The sequence below is a fragment of the Octopus sinensis genome, linkage group LG2, assembly GCF_006345805.1.
Source record: "Octopus sinensis linkage group LG2, ASM634580v1, whole genome shotgun sequence".
NCBI classification, from domain to species: domain Eukaryota; kingdom Metazoa; phylum Mollusca; class Cephalopoda; order Octopoda; family Octopodidae; genus Octopus; species Octopus sinensis.
The window spans coordinates 51,526,971-51,543,427 of record NC_042998.1 but is presented as its reverse complement, the minus strand read 5'-3'; the positions used below and the strand labels follow the sequence as shown (position 1 = coordinate 51,543,427).

Sequence of the window (16,457 nt, the reverse complement as noted above, 5' to 3'; positions counted from 1 at the left end):
CCCAAATCATTATGTCAGGCCTGTTGTGCTTACATTTTATTAGGGTCTTCATTGGGACATTCCACCAGTCTTCATTTTTATTATGAGTGGCTATGACTTCTACCATATTGTGGGTTCTTATTTCTTTGTCCTCAGGATTATCCTTCCGACGGATTTCATTATAGAGTGCCCTAGCTACAACGTCATGTCTCATCGGTAGATAATACCGTGATGACATTTTCGGACAACTGCATATGTGGGTGATATCTTCAGTGTGAACTCCATAAAGTCTGCATCGGTTGTCACATTGTCATACTGCTTTTCTTGCATCTCTGTCCCTTTTGTGCATCAGGTTGATATTTCCTGTTCCTGGATTTCGAACGCATACTCTCCGAAGTGGGAAGTAGCTATCCGGCTACTGGTCCATAATAAACTGCTTTGATGATCGATGTTACTATTATCACGGAGCTTTCTACTAACACATCCATGCATAGTCCTCTGTTCATATAAGCTCATCTCTTCATCTGATGATACGTTGCGGTAGAGTTGTGTGACTTCTTTGGACATGTATGTATGTATGTATGTATGTATGTATGTATGTATGTATGTATGTCATCTTCGTAGTCATAAAACGAGACAGATGAGTGACAACCTGGCCACTGGTGGTGGTGTAACACACCATACTAATCATATCTGTCGGGCATGTGGAAGAGAGTGTAATTCGGCAGGAGGACTTAAACAACATGCAAAGGTACATGAAGCCCAGTTACAACTACAGCCGGCTATGACCAGTAAAGGTTTTAGTTGCCAATTTTGTACAAGACAGTGTAGATCTTTAGCTGGGCTAAAAAGTCACATTCGATCACAGCACCAGTAACAGTTAAGCTTCGTGCAGTGGCCATACTCGATAACGAGGGGGCAGCCATAATAATGTATGTATGTATGTGAATACATACATACGTACGTACGACGGGCTTCTTTCAGTTTCCATCAACCAAATCCACTAACAAAGTTTTGGTCGGCCCGAGGTTATAGTGGAAAACACTTGCCTAAGGTACCACGCAGAAGAAAACTATTTATCATACAGCCACGCCTATTTAAGTAAACTTAGATAAATTTTAACATTTGTTTCATTTATGGTGTAACTATCCTTGCTTTGGAAAATCAGTAATCTAGAATGGCTTTGGAACCAAAGATTTCGGAAAATCGATGACGTACCCGTATTTGGAATGAAAGAAAGCAAGATGAGAAAGAAAAGGCGAAAGATCGATAAACGACAATCAAACACCAAATGGTTTCTATTTAAGAATAAAACATTAGAATAAATCTAAGAATAAATTTTCAGCACTGGTCAGTTCATTAGCTCAGCTATTGTGGTTTGGTAGAGTAAAATTAATGTACATTAAGTGCATGTTCTAAATTATGGTGGTTTCCAGTTTAATGTCATTTAAACATCGTTCTCTCGGAATTTATTTGTTCTCAGTTACTTTGGAAATCGATATTGTCAGGCTATTCAGATCTTGTTTCTCTGATGGTTATCTCGTACTCTACACTGTAACTGTACTGTACTCAAAGCTTTTTTTTTGTTTTATTTTTCTTAAATGTATTTTCTATTTAGTGTTTTTTTTTCCTTCTTCAGTGGCGGCGATTTCTTTTGTATTTGTTTAATTCTCTGATCACATGACAGTCAATGACATTTTGAACTAAGCACAGGACGGTCATTGCGTATAGACGAGTTACTAACACATAGCAGCTTCGTAGGGCTTACAAAAAGTAAAAGAAAAAAGCAATGAACAAAGAACAAAATGAATCAATTAATAAAAATAAAATAAAACTCTAGCCACCCAAAATGCTACTTAAATATCCACTTGAAGCACATTGTGATATATCTCTTTGTTTTCCAACCGGATAAATTTAAGACTAACTAAACGGATCTCCGTCGGTTTCAATGGTGAGCATTTAGCTGTTTGATCAAATGAACTGCCTTCTTGTTGAAATAACACGTCAGTGGCTGAGTATTCCACAGAAGCGTAAACTTTTAGTGGAATTCGCAGGCTGTAAGACAGAGTTGGACTTACGAATTACAGGTGTGATCTATCTGGTTCGCTTCCGAACAGTTTCTGTCCAGCAGTGGCAAAACTATATTATGTGCCGCCTAGAGCAGCCCTTGAGTTTGCTCTCTTGTAAAAGGCAAGGGAGATAATTCCGAAATTTAAATTGATAAAAACTCAAATGGGGTTGGTGCATGGAGTGTGAGTACGGGATTTGATAAGTTTGATGACAACTCTAGACATGTTTCACTTTTATAAGGCCTCTTCAGCATAATTTGTATTTGAGGAAACATTCATTGATCAAGTAATTTAAATTAATGATATGAGAAAATTTTCCCGGGACGCCTTCTGCATGAAAAATATAATGTTGTGACCCACCACATATTTTTATCTTTTATCGTTTACGTGTTTTGGTCATTCGATTGCAGCCACGCTGGAGCACGACCTCGAAAGATTTAGTCGAACAAATCGACCCAGTATTAATTTCTTATAGTCTGATACTTATTCTATGTCTTATTTGCCGAACCACTAGGTTACAAGAGCATAAAAAAGAAAAAAACCGGTTGTCGAGCGATTGTGGTCACGCACACACACATTTATTTACAAGCAGTTAAAAATATGTCTGGTCATAGAGTAACCAATGGTTTGACATCCATAAAGCGCTAGGTCTTATAGACGGCTGGTCTTTGAAAAGGGACATGCATCTGCCATTGAGTCTGACGAGCCTTCTATAAGGCTTAGCGCTTTATGGATGCGAAACCATTGGTCACTCTGTGACCGGACATATTTTTAACTGCTTTATTCTTTAGAGTATGCTTCTTTATATATGTGTGTGTGTGTGTGTGTGTGTGTGTGTGTGTGTGTGTGTGTGTGTGTGTGTGTGTGCGTGTGTGCGTGTGTGTGTGTGTGTGCGTGTGTAAAATACAGAGTACATTTAAACACATTAAGAGGTATCCATCATGGATTGGCCAAAGAGAAAAGCGTTTGTCCTCAGCCCCTTCAATCCCGTCCACCATACAACCTTTTTCACCATGGCCACCAGGCATATAAACACAGCCTTTCCTTCCCGGTTAAAGAAAAGCGGCGAGGCGATCTTCACGATGGATTCAATTGACAGCCGGATCTACTCACACGCGACAGCAGGCGTTCGACATAAACCCACAGGTTAGTAATGCTCGGGCACAGGCCGAGTGCATGTAGGACCGTCTCGTCGTCCTGCTCGGCTGATGGCACTTCCGTGCCTGTAAAGTTTATCTCGTACAGACAAAGCTCCCCGATAGCACTGCCAGACCAGAGATTTTTGGAAATTACCCATCGGTCCCGGGCCGAAAGTTCTCTGGGAGAGAGCGGCTAGCTGATCTTCTTCGACACTTAAGGTCTCCCCAAAACGTCGTCGCACTTTTCATCCACCAAACCATTTATAAAAAAACTAAAGTGGACGTTCCACATATTGCACTGTCCGATTGGCTGAGGGCTGTGAGCGCTTTAACCCTTTAGCATTTAAGCCGGCCATATCCGGCCAAAAATATTCTACCTGTTTTATGTTCAAACTAGCCCTATCTGGTCTCTCACACCAACCCTACAATATCGTTTTAAAAATTAACAGCTACCTCATCAAAATCTCATAGCTACAAGATAATGCATGATTAGTTTAAAATAATGTGGATGAAGAAGCATTAATTTTGGCAGAATAATGCGAATACTAAAAGGTTAAGACATTCCACTTTCCAAATGCTCCTCCCTCGGTTTCTGTTTTACCCAGGACTGCAGTTCCGTTTAAGAAATTAACTGTGGAAATGTGTCAGGCGAACGGTGACCACACCTGTTCACCTGCAAGGAAGCACTGGAGATGTCGTAGCCTCAGCGCATGTCTGCGCATCATCAACCACGGTATGCTCAGGCCACCACCTAGCGGGTATTGACAGCAGACAGACCGCTGACTATTGGGACGTGTCCCTTTCACAAGCAGCGGAGGAGTATACGCTCCAGCGTAATCAGACGGTGGCTCGGACAAGGCACGACGGTCAAGTGATAGTAGATGACGGGCACGATATACGCGTTAACCACCTCTGCCTGACCTTTCAGGGGTAGCTTTCTCTCGGCCCATTTCTATGTGAGAGTAGTCATCCTGCTCTTTACGTCATCTCAGTTTTTGTCCATCTGGAGGTCCGGACCGAACCAATCCCGAGCAATTTAACCGGTCCATCCGTCCAGCGCCCAACGACACAGTTGGACGGCATAGACTTGCTTCTCCGGGTGCCAAGCTGCAAGTCCACTGATTTTTCCTGGTTTAATCGTCGCTCCTGAAACCACTTCATAGTCTCTAAGAGCGGTGCCGATAGTTTCTATTGTCCCGGTCAACGCCCTCTTAACTAGTTCTCTAATCCGGTCGCTGAAATCTTTACGTGCCGGTAATGACGCGTTCAGCTTCCAGTAACCGGGTCCCTGACTATGAAGCCTAAGTAAACTGTTACAGATCACGAAACTGTGGTCTGTGTAGTCGACTACTTTAAACTGTGGACAACCTATGCTATCCTTATCTGCTACTTTACAGAATACCCTATCTAGATACGATCTGGATGACCCAATGCGGTTTGACCAGATCCACACTGGCACATCCGGGAAATCCAGTCGATACTTGTTGGAATCGTCTGAGCAGGTTTACGAGGCTTTTGCACCATACTTTCCTTTCTGCTAAACCTACACAGTCCCACCTTACATCTAAAACTCCATCCCAATCTAACACTAAAGAGCGGGTCGTTCCCACGAAGGCTTCCAGATGTTTGAAAAGATCTGGTCGTCCTGCCCCTGTCGGGGAATAGACGGCAACTAACCTAAGTATGTCACTTGCTGCCTGTCACGTCCAGGACCACCGATTTACTTTCCGGATCCAGGTAGATCAACTTTATTGCAAGATCCAGATTTTTCTGAACCATCACAGCAACTCCACTTCTCGCTCCCGGATGACTTGATGCGTACACCTCATAGTCACCAAAAATATGTCGGAAGTCCCGTGGGTCAGAGATTCTGGTTTTACTAATGGCCACCACGTCGACATTCAGTGCTCTGAGGTCGTTGAGCAGGTGACCCCGCTTCCAAGGCGACCCCAGCCCACGTACATTCACGCTACCTATTCTGTACACGGCCATGTTGTCGGAAAAAGGAAATAAAATAAAAAAGAAAACTTATTTGGTTTTGTTTGGAGAGGCATATTGCCCGCCCCAACTGTTGGCTTGGAGTGTTTCCAACAGTAGATCACCAAGAATTCTCTTGGTGACATTCCCTCGAAAATCTTCGATTTCCTGAGGGAATCGGGCTTTTAAGTGTGTGTATGTGTTTTATGTCTGAATGATTTGTATGTGTGCAGGTAGGGAGATTATGTTTGTGTGTGCCATTATGTACTTCATTAATTTATTGTTTTTTGTGCTTATTGCCATGTAGTTTGCAATGTTAGTCTCTTTAATGTGTTTGTTGTTGTTGCTGTGGTTGTGGTTGTTTTGTTTGCGTGCATGGGATGGCCAGTGTGATATTTTGCTACTGCCTCTGCCACTTCCCCTTCCCAAGCTTCCTGTCATACTGTAACATCTCTTATCCTTCACTCACCCTAGGACGCTGAGTGTGTCTCAGCAAGTGACTGTAACAAACATGCAGATTAAAAGTAAAATAATAATAATAATAATAATAATAATAATAATAATAATAATAACAATCCTTTCTGCTTAAGGCACAAGGCCTGAAATTTTGATGGGATGGGGCTTGTCGATTACATCGACCCCAGTGTTTCACTGGTACATAATTTATCGACCTCGAAAGGATGGAAGGCAAATTCAACCTTAGCTGAATTTGAACTCAGAACGTTAAATTCCGGTTGAGATACTGCAAAACAATAATAATGAAGATGGTTTCTTTATTAGACACCATGGCTCACTGTAAAACGAGGATATTACAAGTATAGAGTTACAGAAAATAGAGAGTGAGATTTTATGTGTAAACAAAATGATATAGAACAACAAAAAACAATAAAGAAAAATACAAAAGCTCTCAGGTAACAATAAAATTTTAACAAAGAAAATTCCCCAGGTGGGATTGCGTAATACAACTAGCGTGAATGATATTTGTCAGTTGATGTATGAAATTCGTTCATTCTTTGTTGATTGTGTAATTAATGATTTTTTCCCCCCTTTTGTTCGTGTTAGGTGCGGTATTCTGGCTGAAGGTATGTGTGAATTAGGTTGCGCTTAGATTCATAATGTTGGTGGCGCACGTGGCAGTGATAGAGGTGATGGGGTGATGATAATGATGATGATGATGATGATGATGATGATGATGTTAATAGTACCGTTGGAGGTGACGTTGGAGTAATATTGCTCAAAAGTATTTTCCCCTTCGTTCGAATCTCCCAGTTTTTTTGGGGTTTTTTGCATAGTGTTTTTTTTAATTTATTCTCTTGAGAAGCTTTTGCCATTTTGTGTATCTCTCGTCATATTTGTCACACAGTATGTGTGAGTTATCTGTGGTGGGGAGGAGCATGTCTTGTGGGGTATGTACGTTTGTTCTGTTTTTTTTTTTTGCTTTGGTAATATCTTCTTCTTTTTCTTCTTCTTCTTCTTCTTCTTCTTCTTCTTCTTCTTCTTCTTCTTCTTCCAATCAGGACTCATGCCATTTGCCACAAAGAATAATTTCTAATTCGAGCCTGCTATAAGCAACTAAGAATACGTGTGGCAACTTGAAGATCCACCCACCACACGCAATAGACTGGCGGTTGCATGGGCGCGAAAGCTACGTTGTTATCCTCATTCCGTAAACGGTGGCTTTTTAACAGATGGAGAGCTCATCCTGGGGTACAGAGGATTCGCAATCTAGACTAGGGTCTGAAAGTTTACCACACCATAGTGGGTTACACCATGGGTCCTCTGCTTTGTGGCAGAAGTAGAAAGAAAGAGTGAGATAAAGTTGTTGTGAAAGAGTACAGCGGGGTTCACCACTAACCCCCACCGGAGTCTCGTGGAGTTTAGGTGTTTTTGCTCAATAAGCACTCATAATGCCCGGTCTGGGAATCGAAACCGCGTTCTTACGACCGCGAGTCCGCTGCCCTAACCACTGGGCCATTGATGTTGCTGCTGTCGGTGATGTGGTAGCTCTTGGCGATAGCGTTTCTTTTTGTTATTTTTGTTGCTGTTGCTTTCATTGTTGCTGTTGTTGCAGTAGGAGCTGCTTCCATTCTTGCAGCTGGAGCTGCAACCACTGTTGCTGCGGTTGCACACTTTTGCATGCGTTGGCTTTGTTGCTGGTGTTGAAGTTGTTGTTGTTGTCGTTGCCACCGTTGATATGATGTTGGTTGTAGTGGAGCGTTTCTTCCAGCTGTCACTTTTTGAAGAACGCTTTAGGTGATTAGTGTTTCCACAACAGTGGCATCGAGACATTCTACGCTTCACTATCACCTTTAGTCGTTAGCGTTTTGGAATCTTTGTTACGTGAGGGATCCTGTCCAGTGTCCCGGTTTTCACCTGAATCATACTCCAATTCAACACATTTCACAACACACTAAAAGTCTATTTCTGCTAGTATTTTCGCAATTTTTATCTCAGTCATTCTAGACTGAGAGAAAGTTGTGGTGAAAGAGTACAGCGGGGTTCTCAGGTAAATTGGTATCAGTGTAAATTCTTCATTTCTACGTGAGGTGGGATGGTAGAAGTGCTTCTGGGCTAGGGTTTACAAGTGAAAATTCACTCTTTTACAATTATATCGACTGGTGAGTGTGACGTAAAGCCGGAAGAAATGCCACGATGCATTTTGTCTGGCATGCTAACGATTCTGAGCGTGTAAATGTTTCGGATAGAAAAAGTCGAAGATTGCCCGTGAGAGGCCTTCGACTTTTTCTATCGAGAAGGGTTTTTTTAGCCTTATATTTACACGCTATTGAATATATATATATATAATGAAATTATTGTATACAGTGCTCAGGTGCACCACAACTTGTCAGAAAGTGCATATAAAGTACATGCAGCAGTGTAGAAATGTCTGGAAAGTGAACATGCTTGTGTGTGTATGGAGGGGAGAAAATCAAGTGTAGTGTTGGCGAATCTCAGGAAACATGGAAGTTTTGAAGGATGCAGTGCTCCGACAACTAACAACCGATGCCGGCAGTTTGTTCCACGCTTCAGCAACTCTCAGCGTGAAAAAATGTTTCCTGAAGTCATGGCCTTTCACATGTCGAAGTAACACCACTGGCTCATATACTGAAGCAAAGAATTTCAGACGCTTATTTCGTTTCATAAATAATTTCCTTTTATGTCGGGATGTTTACATACAAAATGCTGGTGTTGCTAAAATGCAGAAAACATCTTTGAACAGAGTAAACTTAGTGTATTGAACATGCACATACACAAAATACAGTGCAACTGTTATGGATCAAACATGGCGTATCATGAAATATGCTAGTCGCAGGCGAAAAGGTAACTGTTCTATTGTTGTAGTGGAAACAAAACAATAGTTATATAATTAGAAGCGCCTTCAAGTGGACTAACCAATTGTTCCAAAATTGCTGGGAACAAATTATAGTTTAAGAGTGATAATCCGAATTTGCTCCATGATCCCAATCAAAGGAAATCACCCATCTTAAGTTAGGATTTCTTTTTTTGTCATTGCTACAAATATATTTCAAAGTACCCAACTTACACTGATGCTTACACTGATGCTGAGCAGAAGAATCTTAGAACATCAACTGTCAGGATCACCAAGCTCTATCAGGAGAGTAACTGCAAAGCATCTACAGGGGTAGCATCCATGGTTGTGTAATCAGCAAATGAAAGATTTATTCTGACCCAATCACCCAATTCAAATTAATAGAATTGAATGGTAACAGAAAATCATGGGAACATGTGAAAGCAGTGCGAACGGATGCTGATAATATATAACTTCTCTGCTTCGAGATCCAATGTTCTAAAAAAATTATTTATTTCAAGTTCTCTCGAAAGTTTCTAGAATTTTTTTGATGGCAACATAATCAATGAGTTTTTCTTCTTCCTAAAATGCTTTTTCAAATAACTGATGTCAGAATTACTTCTCGCATTTTTGCAAGCCTGTTTTAATAAATTTACAACATCGTTTGGTTTGTGAATTGTCACTCAGTCCTTTGGATAAATTTTCCATGACTTTCACAAAAATACGATGGCTTAATATTAAATTTGTGAGGCCAGTTACATTCTACGGTTGACTGATGCGTTTCTGGTGTATTACTCAACTTTATTTAAGTCATCTCGAAAGGATATTAAAAAGAAAAAAATTAGTTTTTTAAAAAAAAATCAATTGAGCAAAAGTTATTTTAAAATTTCGGAATTTCAGTGGAGATAACTCTTACATTGAAGTGAGGAAAAGTTACTTCCCTTGTAATTTCTGACACCTGTTGTCTAGTAACTTGGGTCAACAAAAGCGCCAAATACTTGACTGATGAACTGGCTAAAAATAGAAGCTACAGTTTTCTCAGATCATTTTCTACCATTTTCAAAAAGGAAGGGAACTTTTAGTTAAGGTAGTCCTATACTCCGATCTTATTACATTTCTTCCAACAACCTGAAGTTTTTCAAATGTTCACCTGATTATCCTTTTCAAAAAATGTAATTTTGCTTGATAATAACAAAAATTGTTATTCCAACCCCCCACCGATACCACAGAGACTAAAAGTTACAAGCATTTAAAATTATGTAATTTTGGGCAATTGTAAATCTTCGTTGTTGACGTATCGTCTGCGTTGATCTCCATAGCAATGGAGATCAGCACACACGAAATCTTTACGTGGATTCCCAGCCTGCTACAAATAGCAACCAAAGCTTCCTTAAACTACCTATAACATCTAAAAAACAAACAGGACGAAACATTTTGACACAATACCGTTTATTTCCTCGCTTGTGGCAGGCCCAAGTTATTTCCATTTCTTGAGTGGTTTTCATAACATTTAAATTAAAGTCAATCTCCACGGATGTATTTTTATCGAAATCATATAGAAATGGTTACTGCCTTTTTCTGTTCTCCATCACCAAACTTTGTTTACAGTGTTATCATAAGAGAAAAGAAAGTACATTTGATATCGATCTGTTGTGCTCAATTCGTGTTTTGAGTGTCATGAATTCAATAAAAGATTACATTCGTGAGGACTGACTTTATTAATTTCTAGAAAAAAAAAAAAAAATGAGGGCGATTTTCCGGCATCAACACGCAAAACTATACATCAGAAGTATATTTTTTGATAATAATCTGTTAAGAATTTTTAAAAACATCAAATGATTGAAAGAAATTTATTAAGTTCCCTACACTCACCTAAGCCTAAAAAAGACAACAAAGTCACAACTGGGATCAACATAGGACCCAAAAAATAACAATACATAGATAGTCATTTGTGATGAAGCTGTAATGTCCCAGTATTTGCCATTAATACCATAATATTTTCTACTCTAGGCACAAGGCCCGAAATTTTGGGAGAGGGGCCAGTCGATTAGATCGACCTCAGTACACAACTGGTACTTAATTTATCGACTCTGCAAGGATGAAAGGCAGAATTTGAACTCAGAACATAAAGACAGACGAAATACCTATTTCTATTTCTTTACTACCCACAAGGGGCTAAACATAGAGGGGACAAACAAGGACAGACAAACGGATTAAGTCGATTACATCGACGCCAATGCGTAACTGGTACTTAATTTATCAACCCCGAAAGGATGAATGGCATTGATCTCTTGTAAGACCATGCTTTCCTGTTTCCCAAACTACATACTTATGTATGTATGTACGTATGAATGTGTGTAATTTCATCTATCAAATCCACTCACAAAGATTTCGTTGGCTATAATAAAAGACACTTGAGCAAGGTTCCACACAAAGTCGACCTCGGCGGAATTTGAAATCAGAACGTAATGGCAGACAAAATGCGGCTACGCATTTCACCCGGCGTGCTAACGTTTCTGCCAGCTCGCCGCCTTGCCATTAATATCATGGTGTTAGACATGTTAGTGACATAGTTTGATAGCAGTGTCATTGTTTTATAACGTGTGTTTATGTGTGTATATGTATCAACAAATGTGTGCGCGTATAGGTACAGACATGATGTGTGGTAAGAAGTTCGTTTCCCAACCACACGGTTCTTGGTTCAATCCCAATGTGTGGAACCTTGCTCAAGTGTCTTTTATTATAGCCAACGAAATCTTTGTGAGTGGATTTGATAGATGAAATTACACACATTCATACGTACATACATACATAAGTATGTAGTTTGGGAAACAGGAAAGCATGGTCTTACAAGAGATCAATGCCATTCATTTTTGGGGGGTTTGGACAAGATTCTCTTGGCACTTTAGATCTCTTTTTTCTGTTTTTATGTCTGAAGAGCTGCATCTCACCTATGAGTGAACTACTTAAAATCTTGGGATATTGAGTTTTCGTTGCATATAGGATATGGAAGGACACTTAATTATTTCTGAAGAGTCATGAATAAAGGAGGTAACCTACCAGACATAATCAAAATAAAACCAGGGGCACTCTGACCAATTTATTTCTTATTATGATCTAAAATGCTATAGAACTTGAAAGTGGAGGAATTGTATATAAGCTATACATATAAGCTGTATATGAGCTGTATATATATATATGGTTGTATATAAACTCAAGCACAGTTGTCTTTGTATATAAGCTGTTGTATATAAGCTGTATATATATCTGGTTGTATATAAGCTCAAGCACAGTTCTCTGGTAAGAAGTTGGCTTTCCAACTACTTGGTTTTGGTTCAGTCCCACTGCATGGCACTTGGGCAAACGTCTTCCACAATAACTCCTAGCTGACTAATGCCTTGTAAGTGGGTTTCATAAACAGTAATTATGAAAAGCTCATCAAACATATATATGTTAAATAAAATAAGGTAACAAGGCCAAGGCAATGTGATATTTCTAGGACATTTATAAAGAGAAAGGTGGTTTTACAGCTGTTTCAGGGAAACAAATGACATCCAATCATAGAAGATGAGTTAAAAGAGTTTCAATAGAAGGAATTAGTAGAGTTCATTTTATAAGAAGCTATTTTGGAAAGGAAGAGATATACAAGAAATTAGATCTAATGCATGAAGTATAAAGGGAAATATGAAAATAAAAATACATGTTGGATGTTAAAGTTGCTGTTCCATTATCCAAGGAATGTGCTGTGTAGAATGGGTAAAGAGGCTTCTTGTCTATGGTGTATAAATTCCAATAAGAATTCATATGTTGTTATTTCAAATGGATAGTGTGCAGCTATTAATTCCATGTACTGTTCATTTGAAAGGATCTTGTAGTGTAAATTAATTTTGAGAATATACTGGTAGGGAGAAGGGTTTTTTTGGCTTTAGAGTTTGATGAGACGTCTGTGAGGTTAAGGCTTTGTGGATGCAGAACCATTGGTCACTCTATGACTCGACATAAACTTAATTACTTTTAATATATATATATATATATATATATATGTATATATGTATATATATTTATAGTCACCATGATTGATCACTAAATTCACAAGTGTTTTTTATTCTCTCTCTTTTTATTCTCTGTCTGTTTATTTCCTCATATTCCTTATATATATATATATATATATATATATATATATATATATATATATATACCGGAGTAAACACATAAATGTGAAACAAGGTGGAAAAAAGAGTACTCAAATACCAGTGGTAGAGTAATATGCTTTATTTTAAGCAGCAGAAAATTCAACAAAATCTGTTACTCTGAGTTTCTCGTTGCCGTTGCTAGCAAAAACTGTCTGATGAACGGCAACGAGGAACTCAGAGTAACAGATTTTGTTGAATTTTCTGCTGCTTAAAATAAAGTATATATATATATATATATATATATATATATATATACATATGTATTATTTATTTACCTTGAAATACATAAGATGGTGAATTAATAATATTAAAATTTTCCAATGCTTTTTTTTTAATATACAATAACTTTGCAAATACTATTTCCATAATTCTCAATTTTAATATGTATTTTAACTAACATACAGCAACAACTGTGACTACACAGTGGATTATTATAATGGAATTAGCAGATGTGCTTCAAGAGGAAACAAGCTGGGATTTACCTTAACTACCTATATTATATATGCTGTGTTCTTGAGCAAGACACTTTATTTCACGTTGCTCCAGTTTACTCAACTGTAGAAATGAGTTGCAATGTCACTGGTGCCAAGCTGTATTGCCTTTACCTTTTCCTTAGATAACATTGGTGGCATGGCGAGAGAAGGCTGGTGCGCATGGGTGACTGTTGGTCTTCCATAATAACCTTGCCTGGACTTGTGCCTCAGAGGGGAACTTTCTGGTGCAATCTCATGGTCATTCATTACCAAAGAGACCTTTACCCTTTACCCTTTATGTGTATGTGTGTGTGTGGGGGGGGTACTCTCTCCTAGCCTTGATTTCAAGTGGTAGTAGTAAAGCGAATGTCACCATCATGGAAGTGGTGTCCTTTGTTTAGTATTCTGTGAAAGCACGTCTGGTTGTGGGGAAAATATTACCTAACATAGGAACAGATGAAAGCAGGCAACAGGAAGGGCATCCAGCTAGAGAAAATCCACCTCAGCAAATTCCATCTGACCTATGCAAGCATGGAGAAACAGATACTAAAATGATGATGATGATGATGATGTGGTGCACCTGAGTACTGTATGCAATAATTTCATTATTATTATTAGATGCTGGTGGCACGTAAAAAGCACCAACCGATCGTGGAAGTTGCCAGCCTCCCCTGGCACCTGTGCTGGTGGCACGTAAAAAGCACCCACTACACTCACGGAGTGGTTGGCGTTAGGAAGGGCATCCAGCTGTAGAAACACTGCCAGATCAGGCTGGAGTCTGGTGCAGCCTCCTGGCTTCCAGACACCGGTCGAACCGTCCAGCCCATGCTAGCATGGAAAATGGACGTTAAATGATGATGATATGTAGCATTTTGAAATCGCTCCCCAAAATTCAAATCATTGTATTAGTCTCACCTTGTTTGAACAATATTAGAAGTCATGTCTACACAAATGTAGTGGCTTTCACTCTTTTCCAGACTGAGTAATAATTACAAGCCTTGTCTCTATCATGTAGTGGTTTACATGATAGCAGCATCAGGATATCGACATCAGATATGATTAATATCAGAGAACATCCATCTCCCTTTTCAAATTTTAATAGTCATGTTCATATGTACACAAATGCAGATATCAATATATGTGCATGTGTATATACATACATACATACATACATACATACACACACATACATACATACATACATACATACATACATACGTACATACATACGTACATACATACATACATATACACACACACACACATACATGTATGTATATGTATATAAAAATATATGTATGAACACACAGGTGCATATATATATGTAGATATGCAAATATGCTCTCACACATACCTTACAAATATATAAATACACACTTTCACACACACACATGAAGTAAATATGCATATATATGAATGTATATATATATATATATAAATACATACATACCTCCTCCTCCTCGTCCTCATCATCATCATTATCATGTAACATGTTTTCCATGTTAACATGCACACACATATATTTGTAAATATGTATAACGTATATGTATGCATGTGCATATATATATATATACACATGCGCATGCACGCATACACATACACACATACACATGTGTATGCATTCACACACACACACACAATCACACATACACAAACACACACACACACACTTACATACACATCATTCTCATATCAGTATACAGAAAATCTATTGACATAGTAAATATGCTTGCCAAGTTTCTCATTAATCTTGGCATGGTTTATAGAGAAATCAAAGGTTGTGCATGTAAAATAACTTCAGATTTTTCTAAAGCTGCATAGGACTCCTTATTAGAACTTAAATCTTGTGCATGTATGAAGTGCAGGCATGGCAGTGTGATAAGAAGCCTTGCTTCTCAACCCTATGGTTGTGAGTTCAGTCCCACTGCATGGCACCTTGGGCAAGTGTCTTCTACTATAGCCTTGGATTGACCAAAGCCTTGTGAATGGATTTGGTAGATGGAAACTGAAAAAAGCTTCTTTTAGTTTTCGTATTTTCCAGTGGTGTTCTCTATCTATTATTTTAACTTCATCCCACAGGGGGAGGTGGTTCAAAATTTCCCCAAGACACCTGAAGAAGGCTGGAAGGTATATCAGCCGAAACGTTGTGTTAACAACAAACAAGATGAGGACAAATATCCGTTGAATGTAAATAATGTAAATAATAATTATTATTATCACTTTTACTATTATTATTATTATTATTATTATTATGATTATCATTATTATTATTATTATTATTATTGTTATTGTTATTAAAATGTGGAGATCTGGCGGAATCATTAGCACACCAGAAAAAATTGCTTAACAGCATTTTTTCTGCTTTTATGTGCTGAGTTTAAATTCTGCCAAGGTTGATTTTGCCTTTTATTCTCTCGGGGTCAATGAAATAAACACTGGTTGAGGCCTAGCAGGTGGTGTGGTATGGTGTGTGGTGTGTGTATATATGTGTGGTGGGGTGTATCATCAGACCTAGTGTCTATAGTAGAAAGAATTATTAATATCATTATTATTATTATTATTGTTATTATTATTATTACCACCACCACCACCACCACCACCACCATCATCATCGTCGTCGTGATATTAAGTGGTGAACTGGCAGAATCATTAGCATGCTTAACAGCATTTTTGTCTGTTTTCACATTCTGAGTTCAAATCCTGCTGAGGGGTCAACTTTACCTTTCATCCTTTTGTGGTTGATAAAACAAGTACCAATTGAATATTGGGGTTGATGTAATCAACTCATCCCCTCCCCCAAAACTGCTGCCTTGTGGCAAAATTTGAAATCCTTATTATTATTATTATTATTGTTATTGTTATTACGATATTAAGCAGTGAACTGACACAATCGTTAGCGTGCTGGGCGAAATGTTTAACAGCACTTCGTCTGTTTTCACATTCGAGTTCAAATTCTGCCGAGGTCAACTTTATCTTTTATCCTTCTGGGGTCAATGAAATAAGTACCAGTCAAGCACTGGGCTCAATGTAATCAACTTATCCCCCTCCCACAAAATTGCAGGCTTTGTGCCAAAATTTGAAATCATCATCATTGCTCTTGTTGTTGTTGTTGTTATTTCTATTTTTATCCAGGATTTCATTGGTAGAGGGCTGTCTGCAGTGAAATATAACACTATAAACCCCATGTGCCAAACTAATTATCCATAAACCACCAAACTGTAAATAAAGTCAGATCGTAATTGATATCTTTGGAGGAAATTACTTGTATCAGATTATGAAGATCAATACGTAAGTATTACAAATGTCATTAGATGGTT

The 16,457-nt window shown here is 38.5% G+C and overlaps 1 long non-coding RNA gene across 1 annotated transcript in view; it reads left to right on the top strand.

The window, feature by feature from the left end:
- LOC118767896 overlaps positions 1–15,150 on the top strand; it is a 16,750-nt gene extending 1,600 nt beyond the window's left edge. Inside the window, exons 2-3 of the long non-coding RNA XR_005003807.1 lie at positions 3,005–3,012; positions 15,015–15,150. This is a non-coding gene — a long non-coding RNA (uncharacterized LOC118767896). The remainder of the gene's footprint in view (positions 1–3,004; positions 3,013–15,014) is intronic.
- The last annotated feature ends 1,307 nt before the right edge of the window (positions 15,151–16,457 follow it).